The following is a 9,660-nucleotide window of genomic DNA, read 5'->3' as shown; positions in this document are numbered from 1 at the left end:
TATGGAGAAAGACTGGCCTTGTACATACTCCTGGGTTGTCTGGAGATGACAATCACTTGTTCTGTCAGAGCCCCCCCCCCCCCCCCCCCCCCCCCCCGTTTCCCATGCTAGGTGAATGTTGTAGGGATATGTGCCGGACAAGACACCATGTCTGAAAAGAGACAGGCTGATTCCCAGTCCTGTCAGGCAACAGAGAGACACTAGGCGGGATGGAGTGACGGGTGATAGATCACTTGCTGCCAGAGGTGTGAAAGTGAGGGTGGGGGGGGGGGGTGGAATTCAGGGAAGGTATCTGGAACTTGGGAACTTGAAGGTTAGAGAGGAGGGGGAGGGATGTTGAGGCTGGAGGGAATCACAAAAATGGGGAGGAGCCAAGGAGGTTTACAGAGATGGGGAGTGGTGTAGCACAGGGAGCGCTCATGGAGAAGCAACATTCTGAAGAAAGTACTAAACTAACAATTATGATCTCCAGTTTTCAATTCCTCAACTCTGGGGGTGGGGGAAGTATCTCTGTGACCCTCTCCCATCCTGACACCTCTGCTGTCACTGTGACCCTTGCCTCCCCTGTGACCCCTGCCTCTGCTATAACCCCCCCCCCCAACGGCCATCTTTCTAACCTCCTCAGGCCTCCTACACCTTTCCATCTTAATGACCTCCTGTCCCCACCCCCCTGGTCTCTGTGACTCCTCCCTCACCTCTATCCCTCCCTATCTCTGACCCTCGCTGGCCCCTACACCCCTCCGACTCTGCCCTAAGAAGTCAATTTTAATGTAATGCTCACATGTACAGTGAGGTATAGGTAGGATGACTAACTTGCTTGTAGCAGCTACACAGGAACATGTAGCTTGAGCCGGTTGGTTCAAGAACCTGATAGGGGAGATCTTTGATAATGGATGTTGCCTTCCTGACATTCAGCATATCCCCCTTGACCCTCAGGATCTTGTATAGATGCACTACAGAAAGCACTCTGTCTGGATACTGGATAGTTCCATGACTCAGTATAGCAACTACTCTGCCTGGGACTGCAGGAAACGGCAGAGGTGAGAACCCAGCTCAGCACATCACAGAAACCAGCCTCTTCCCCCCTCTCCCCTGACTTAATCTGTACTTCTTCGTGCCTCAGTAAAATCGCCAGCGTAATCAAAGATCCCACAAAGATAGCAATGTTCACAAGAAAAACTGAAATTTAACAGATACAAAATGGTTAAAGGGAAGTAGCTGTTCCTGAACCTGGTGGTGTGGGACTTCTGCCCGATGGGAGCTGTGAGAAGATGGGATGTCCCGGACGGTGGGGATCTCTGATGACGGACGTTGTCTTCTTGAGGCAAGACCTCCTGTAGATACTACCGATGGTGGGGAGGGAGGGATGTGTCCGTGGTATATTGGGCAGAGTCCACGACTCTCTGCAGCTTCTTACATTCCTGCAATACGGGCTGGAATGTTATCAGTTAGGGCGCTCCCAGCAGTACATCTGCAGAAGTTCTGAGTTTATGGTGACAAGCTGAACATCCTTAACCTTTAAGGACCTGTCTATTACTGAGACTCTCGATTCATGAGAATAGTCTTGTAATTCTGGAGTGGTGGAAGACTGAGAGGGAAAAAGCAGGATGGAAGAAAAGGAGAGAGAAAAATAGGGAGATATATAGGTGAGGGGAGAGATTTTCAGTCCTCACACAGTCTGCTATGAACAACAAAACAAGCTCTTCTTCCATCACATCTGGTGCTCAAGGTTCTTGTTTTTACAGTCCTAGGCAAGCGCTGTGTGTGGGGGGGGGGGGGCGGGAGGGGGGGGGGGGAATCAGTCACGCTATTCACACCAGCCTCTGATTGACAACGGTTGTCTTTGAGGCTGAGCGGTGATGGCAGATGGAAAGGAGCTGAACCTTGATGACCTCACTTGTAAGTATTACAACAGAGAATAAGGCTGGAAGGCAGGAGATTAGAGGAGAAAGGTAATAGGGGTGGGTGGGGGGCAAGCATGCTTCTCCCTCACAGAACAAGTTATGGTCAACCAAACTACTGGATCTTGTGTGCAGTCATTATTGGGCTGATATGGTGTGACCATGCCTTCCCAGGGTACGGCAACTACTCCAACCAAGACTGTGCAAAACTTTGGAGGAAGTAGAATCAGGTTTATCAAAGACCACCACTATCCAGGCCATGCTGTCTTCTCACTATTACTAACAGACAGGAGGTACAGTATGCAAGACGAGGTACATATGACAATATGATGATTATGGCATCTGTCTGTCTCAAAGGACAATGGAAGTGGCATTGGAGTCATCTCTGCAGGGCACAAGCTTGGGTGGAAGGTATGGAGATCCTGAGATGCCCAGTCATCAAGATCCCCCTCTCTGCCTCACCAGTCTAGCCCAAAGGAAAGCTTTATGAAGTAATACGTTTGACACCACCTTGGCTGCAGGAGCTGTTGGAAGTTTGCTCAATGACATCCAACCCCCTTAGGGGCTCGACTCCACATTCGCTGTCTGGGTTTACTCCTGAGGCTGCCAACAAGGCAGGGGGGATATTTACCCAGAGCTGGAGATCTGGTTCCTGAGCACCAGGGTGTGTCCACACACAGGTGGGTCTGTGTGCTACGTGTACAGGGGTCAGACCTCCTCAATGTCCTCTAGACTCCTTGGCCTGAGTCCGAAAGTTTCCGTGTGTCGCCAGTGAGGAGGCACAACATGAGGCTTGCTGTTGGAGAGACCATGTCCTGGTAGGGAGAGACTTACAGATTCAGCTCTCCTTTTTGCAAGACTGCTAGCCAGTACATGGTGGAAGTTGAAAGTGAGAGTGACAATCACTGCCCACTATACTACCATACTAGAGGCATCACAACAACCATTTTGTCACCATACTCTTCCCCCTAGATCCTAACCCTAACCCTATTCTACTGTATCCATACCTCTCATAATCTTATAAACTTGTATCATGTCTCCTCTCAACTTCTTCGCCACTCCAGAGAAAACAACCCGAGTTTGTCTAACCTCTCCTTATAGCTCATGCTCTAATCCGGGCAGCATCCTAGTGAACCCCTTCAGTAAAGCCTCCCCAAAGCCCCCACGCCCTTCCTGTAATGAGGAGCCCGGAATGTGTCATTTGACCAGAGTTTTATGCAGCTGCAACATTACTTTCTGACTCTTGAACCTTAACGGATGAAGGCAAGTGTGCTGTATGCCTTCTTTACTGCCCTATCAACCTGTGCAGACAGTTTCGGGGAGCTATGGACTTGGACCCCAATGCTCCCAAGGGTCTTGTCATTAACCCCATTGGTTCCCACCCTTGTCCTAATGATGTGCTGAATTAATCCTCCCCTAATGTGTGGGTGAGGGTTAGGATCTGGGGGGAGAATATTGGTATTAGGATTAGGTTATTATTGTCAGATGTACCAAGATACAGTGAAAATTTGTCTCACATACTGTTCATACAGATCAGATCATTACACAGTGATTGAGGTAGAACAAGATGAAACAATAACAGAATGCAGAATAAAGTGTAACAGCTACAGAGAAAGTGCGGTGCAGGTAAATAAGGTGCAAGGTCATAATGAGATGGATTGTGAGGCGAAATATATCTTACCAGGAGGCTCCCCAAAATCTTGTAACAGCAGGGTAGAATTTGTCCTTGATCTAGTGGTTCGTGCCTTTAGGCTTTTGCATCTTCTGCCCGATGGGAGGTGGGGGGAGAAGGGAATGTCTGAGGTGGGTGGGGTATTTGATTATTCTGGCTGCTTCACTGAGGCTGTGAGAAGTGTAGACAGAGTCCATGGAGGGGAGGCTGATTTCCCACACAATACACCAAGTGAGGCCTGACTAAGGTTTTATACAGCTGCAATGTGATTTCCTGGGTGTTAACACTTTGGCTGACCTGACCTGGGCCCAGCAAAGATATTAGGAGGTTTGGCTTGCCACGGAACACTCTACCAAACATAGTCATAGTCATACTTTATTGATCCCGAGGGAAATTGATTTTCGTTACAGTTGCACCATAAATAATAAATAGTAATAAAACCATAAATAGTTAAATAGTAATATGTAAATTATGCCAGGAAATAAGTCCAGGACTAGCCTATTGGCTCAGGGTGTCTGACCCTCCAAGGGAGGAGTTGTAAAGTTTGGTGGCCACAGGCAGGAATGACTTCCTATGACGCTCTGTGTTGCATCTCGGTGGAATGAGTCTCTGGCTGAATGTACTCCTGTGCCTAACCAGTCCATTATGTAGTGGATGGGAGACAAACTTCTAAAAATTTACTGTTCGAAGTGTCCTGACTGGTTGCATTGCATTGGTACCGCAATTTGAATGTGCAGGAACGTAGGAAATTCAAAGTAATTTTATTATCAGAGTACGTATATGTTACCATATACTACCTCGAGATTCATTTTCTGGCAGATATTTACAGGAAAATGTGCAAGCAAAGACAAATAAATAAATAATATTGAGCACACGAGTTGTAAAGAGACCTTGAAAGTGAGTCTGTGGGTGATAGACTCAGTTCGGACTGTGGTGAGTGAAGTTATCCAGGCCGGTTCAGAGCCTGATGATTTCAGGGTGAAAATTGTTCCTGAACCTAGTGGTACCTCCTGCCCAATAATAGTAGCAGGAAGAGAGCATGGCCCGGATGGTGGGGTCCTTGGTAATTGTGCTCAGTGGTTGGGGAGGGCTTTGCCTGTGATTGACTGGCCTTTATCCACCACTTTCTGTAGACTTTCCCGTTCCTGGGTTTTCGTGTTTCCATACCAGGCTGTTAGGACACTCTCCACTGTGTATGCAAGTTTGTCAAAGTTTTTGATGACATACTGAATCTACTAAGAAAACTCGACATGCCACAGGCTGTCTCTCTCCCTAAAAAGGGGAAAAAGTTGTCCCCTTTCACAGTGAGAGGGGAGACATAACAAAACAACTCACTAATTTATGGTAACACACATCAAAGTTGCTGGTGAACGCAGCAGGCCAGGCAGCATCTCTAGGAAGAGGTGCAGTCGACGTTTCAGGCCGAGACCCTTCGTCAGGACTAACTGAAGGAAGAGTGAGTAAGGGATTTGAAAGTTGGAGGGGGAGGGGGAGATCCAAAATGATAGGAGAAGACAGGAGGGGGAGGGATAGAGCCAAGAGCTGGACAGGTGATAGGCAAAAGGGGATACGAGAGGATGATGGGACAGGAGGTCCGGGAAGAAAGACAAGGTGGGGGGGGGGGACCCAGAGGATGGGCAAGGGGTATATTCAGAGGGACAGAGGGAGAAAAAGGAGAGTGAGAGAAAGAATGCGTGCATAAAAATAAGTAACAGATGGGGTACGAGGGGGAGGTGGGGCCTAGCGGAAGTTAGAGAAGTTGATGTTCATGCCATCAGGTTGGAGGCTACCCAGACGGAATATAAGGTGTTGTTCCTCCAACCTGAATGTGGCTTCATCTTCTCCTGATCTCTCCTATCATTTTGGATTTCCCCCTCCCCCTCCAACTTTCAAATCCCTTACTCACTCTTCCTTCAGTTAGTCCTGACGAAGGGTCTCGGCCTGAAACGTCGGCTGCACCTCTTCCTACAGATGCTGCCTGGCCTGCTGCGTTCACCAGCAACTTTGATGTGTGTTGCTTGAATTTCCAGCATCTGCAGAATTCCTGTTGTTTGCACTAATTTATGGTGTTAAGTCTGTCATGCCACTTTTTTTTTCTGAGTGCTCTGCCTAGAGAATCGGCAACAATCTCTAACCCACCAACGGGAGAGAGCACAATATGCCGAGTACAGAGACTCCAGCAGCTGATCTGCTGTTCTGTTCTCTCCCATGATGCTTCAGTTGGCGGCACTGGCTGAGAATCTGCCCGTCCACAGGGCCGCGAAACTTCAGAGCCCCAAAGGCATGTTTGTTTGCTAGGCAGTGTCCTTGGGATATCAAAAAGCGGCCGGCCAGGAGAGGGTCCCACCACCGCAAAGAACTGAAGTCTTGAGTGTAACTCCAAGTCACGGTCTTCAACAGAACCTCATCTACCCTGAAAGGGAAAAGGAGAGACATCAAAGATAGAAATTAGTATGTTTTCATCGATGAACACAAAGGAGTCGCAGTTTAGCACCATCATCCTCCACCTCCTTATTGTCACGTGTACTGAGATGCATTGTCGATGCTGTATCCTCTGTCCTGTCCCACCTGGAAAATGGCGTCTCATATGCCACGTTGCTGTTTGTAGACTTTAATTCCGTGTTTAACACCATTGCACCACAGAAATTGGTAGGGGGACTGTCTTTACTGGGCCTCAGCACCTTCCTCTGTAACTGGATCCTGGAATTCTTAACAGTAATGCCACAGTCAGTCTTTGGGCAGCAACGTGTCTAGTCCCATTATGCTGAATACTGGTGTTCACCAGGGCTGTGTGCTCAGCCTGCTGCTGTTCACACTGCTGACACATGACTGTCGCAGGATTCAGCTCAAACTGCATCATCAGGTTGGTAGATGACGCAAGAGTATTCGGCCTCATCAACAATGATGGTGAGTTGGAGTACAGAGAGGAAGTGGAGCGACTGGTGGACCGGTGTGAGAAGAGCAACCTAAGCCTGAACGTGGGGAAGACCAAGGAAATGATTGTGGACTTTAGGAAGGTGCAGAGCAGCCATTCTCCTCTGTGAGTACATGGCTCCTCCATAGAGAGAGTTAAGTGCACCAAGTTCCTGGGAGTTCACATCACAGATTACCTCACTTGGTCCCTTAATAGCACCTCCCTAAACAAGAAGGCATAGCAGCACTTTCACTTCCAGAGCAAATTGAGGCAAGTGAGGCAGGCATTCCACCCCCCCCCCTCCCGCCGCCAACCTTAACTGAGTTTTACAGCATCACCATTGAGAGCGTCCTGACAAGTTGCATCTCCATCTGGTATGGGAGCAGTTGAATATCAGACCAAATGTCACCATAAAGGACTGTGAGAACAGCTGAGAGGATCATAGGGGTCTTCCTGCCATGCATCAGGGACATTTATCAGGAGCACTGGGTACGCAGGGCCCTTAGTGTTGTGAAGAATCCCATCCATCCAGCATCCTCTTTGACTTTCTACCATCAGGCAGGAGATTTGATGCATAAAACCAATAACAGTCAGATTGGGAAACAGTTTCTTCCCCCAGGCTATTAGGCTTCTGAACACCCTGCTGCATCACAATTGTAGTGTCACTGGATAATTTGTTCTGTACCATACAATATTTAATTTATGCACTTTTCTTTGTTTATCTAATGCGTAATTCACATGTAGATTTAATTCTTACTTACCTAATTTATTGTGTGTTAATGTGTACTCCTGTGTTTTACACCCTGGTCCAGGGGTGTGCTCCTGTGTTCTACACCCTGGTCCAGGGAAATGCTGTCTCGTTTAGCGTTGTATATGTATACAGTTAAATTACAATAGACTTGATTTGAAAAGCTTGTCATACACCAAGCTGTTCATACAGATCGGATCATTACACAGTGTATTGAGGTAGAACAAGGTAAAACAATAACAGAATGCAGAATAAAGCGTAACAGCTACAAAGACAGTACAGTGTAGGTAGACAATGAGGTGTGAGGCCACACGAGGTAGATTGTGACGTCAGGAGTCAATCTTATCATTTAATAGTGTTATAACAGTGGGATTGAAGCAGTTCCTCAGCCTGGTGGAACATGCTTTCAGGCTTTTATATCTTCTGCCCGATGGGAGAGGGGTAGAAGAAAGAATGTCTGGGGTGGGTGGGGTCTTTGATTACACAGACTGCTTTACTGAGGCAGTGAGAGTGTAGACAGAGTCCATGGAGGAATCTGGTTTCTGAGATGTGCTGAGCTGTGTCCACAACTCTCTGCAGTTTCTACCGGTCACAGGCAGAGTGATTGCCATACCAAGCCGTGAGACATCCGGATAGGATGCTTTCTGTGGTGCATCGATAGAGGGTCGACAGGGACATGTTGAATTTCTTTAGCCCCCTAAGTAAGCAGAGACACTGGTGAGCTTTCTTAGCAGTGGCGTCTATGTGGTTCTGCTATCTATGAAAGTATTTCAAAGATGTTAGAATTGTGCCCAGATTGGTGAAGCAAACTGTAGCTCTGTTGATTAGGGGAGGGTCTGATTTCACTGCAATAGAGAGATACAGCATGGAAGCTGACTGTTTGGCTCACCAGGTTCATGTTGGCCAACTGCACCAATCCCATGCCATCCATCCCATGTTCCCATAGACCATTGCCAAATCCTACCTCTCACCCTGTTTGTTGGACAGCAAGAGGATATAACAAGTCAATACTTGAAGAAATACATCCAGATATTTTGGCCACATCATGAGAAGACAGGATTCCTTGAAGAAGACTATCATGTAAAACAGCAGGTGAAAGAAGGAGAGGACGATAGAGGCTACAATGGATAGATAATATTACTCAGACAATGTGTATGACCATGGGGGGATCTTAGAGAGGCAGTTTCCACAAGGCTTGGTGTGCAGGAGTCCATGAGGTTACGAAGAGTAAGACTTGATTTAATGACTGAACATTACCTCTCACCCACACGCTTGGAGGCCAGTTAACCCACTGACCCTACACATAGATTTTGGGAGGGCAGTTAGGAAGAAGGGCCCAAATGTTTTTCCATGTATTTTCAATGATAATTTATCTTTAAGATCATTTGTCACAGAGTGAATCTCCCTCCATACCATCCCATCGCACATTCCTGAGATCAGACACAGAGTGAAGCTCCCTCCACTGAACAGAAAGTTAACACACATGTTGTTCCAATGTCATGTCTAATTTGTACAGATTTCCAATGCATCCCAAAGAGTAATTTCTCTTGCACTTAAAATGCAATAAAGGTCTCATCATTTCATTGGGCTGTGTCTGAAAACTGCTTGAGGCAGTGAGGGAGAATAAAATGCAGTTTTTAAGCACTGTATTAACCCCTTCCATGTACGTACCAGCCATAAAGCAGCTGGTGTCAGTACATTTTGGGAAATTAAAACCCATTGCAAACCGCATGCCAGATACAGTCGACATAAACGAGGGGGAACAAATTGCTTTTAAATCAGAGGCTGAGTAATTTCACCTGCTCTGTAAACTGGATCAGGCTGTGCTGCTAATGAGGCCATTCACTTCGATAATTCCACATGCTGAGATCTTCAGGCATTTTCTGTTTTTTTTTGTTTCAGATATTATTCCCCAGCATCAGGTAGAATAACAACATAGAATGTAGAACATAGAACACAGAACATAAAACAACACAGAACAAAGGACATAAGTCATAGAACACAGAACATAGAAGAGTACAACACTTGTCCGATGATGTTGTCTCAGTCTATGTATACTAAATGTCCTCCTTGTGCATCATCCATATCCCTCCATTCACTTCATTTTCATGTGTCTATCTAACAGCCTCTTAAACTCCACCAACCTGCCTGCTTCCACTACTACCCAGTAACCATTCCAGGCAACCACATGCTCCAGTTGAAAAAAACTTGCCCCTCACATCATCTTCAAACTTCCCTCCGCTAACCTTAAAAGCATGTCCTCTAGTGTTTGATATTTCTCCCCTGGGGAAAAGATTCTGGCTGTCTACCCTATCATAATTTTAATAACCACTGTTAATTCTCCCTCTGTCTCTCAGGAGAAAACAACCTAAGTTTGTCCAACCCCTCCTTGTAGCTCATTGCTTATAATCCAGGCTGCATCCTG

The sequence above is a fragment of the Mobula birostris genome, chromosome X (assembly GCF_030028105.1).
Source record: "Mobula birostris isolate sMobBir1 chromosome X, sMobBir1.hap1, whole genome shotgun sequence".
NCBI classification, from domain to species: domain Eukaryota; kingdom Metazoa; phylum Chordata; class Chondrichthyes; order Myliobatiformes; family Myliobatidae; genus Mobula; species Mobula birostris.
This window is presented reverse-complemented; position numbering follows the sequence as displayed.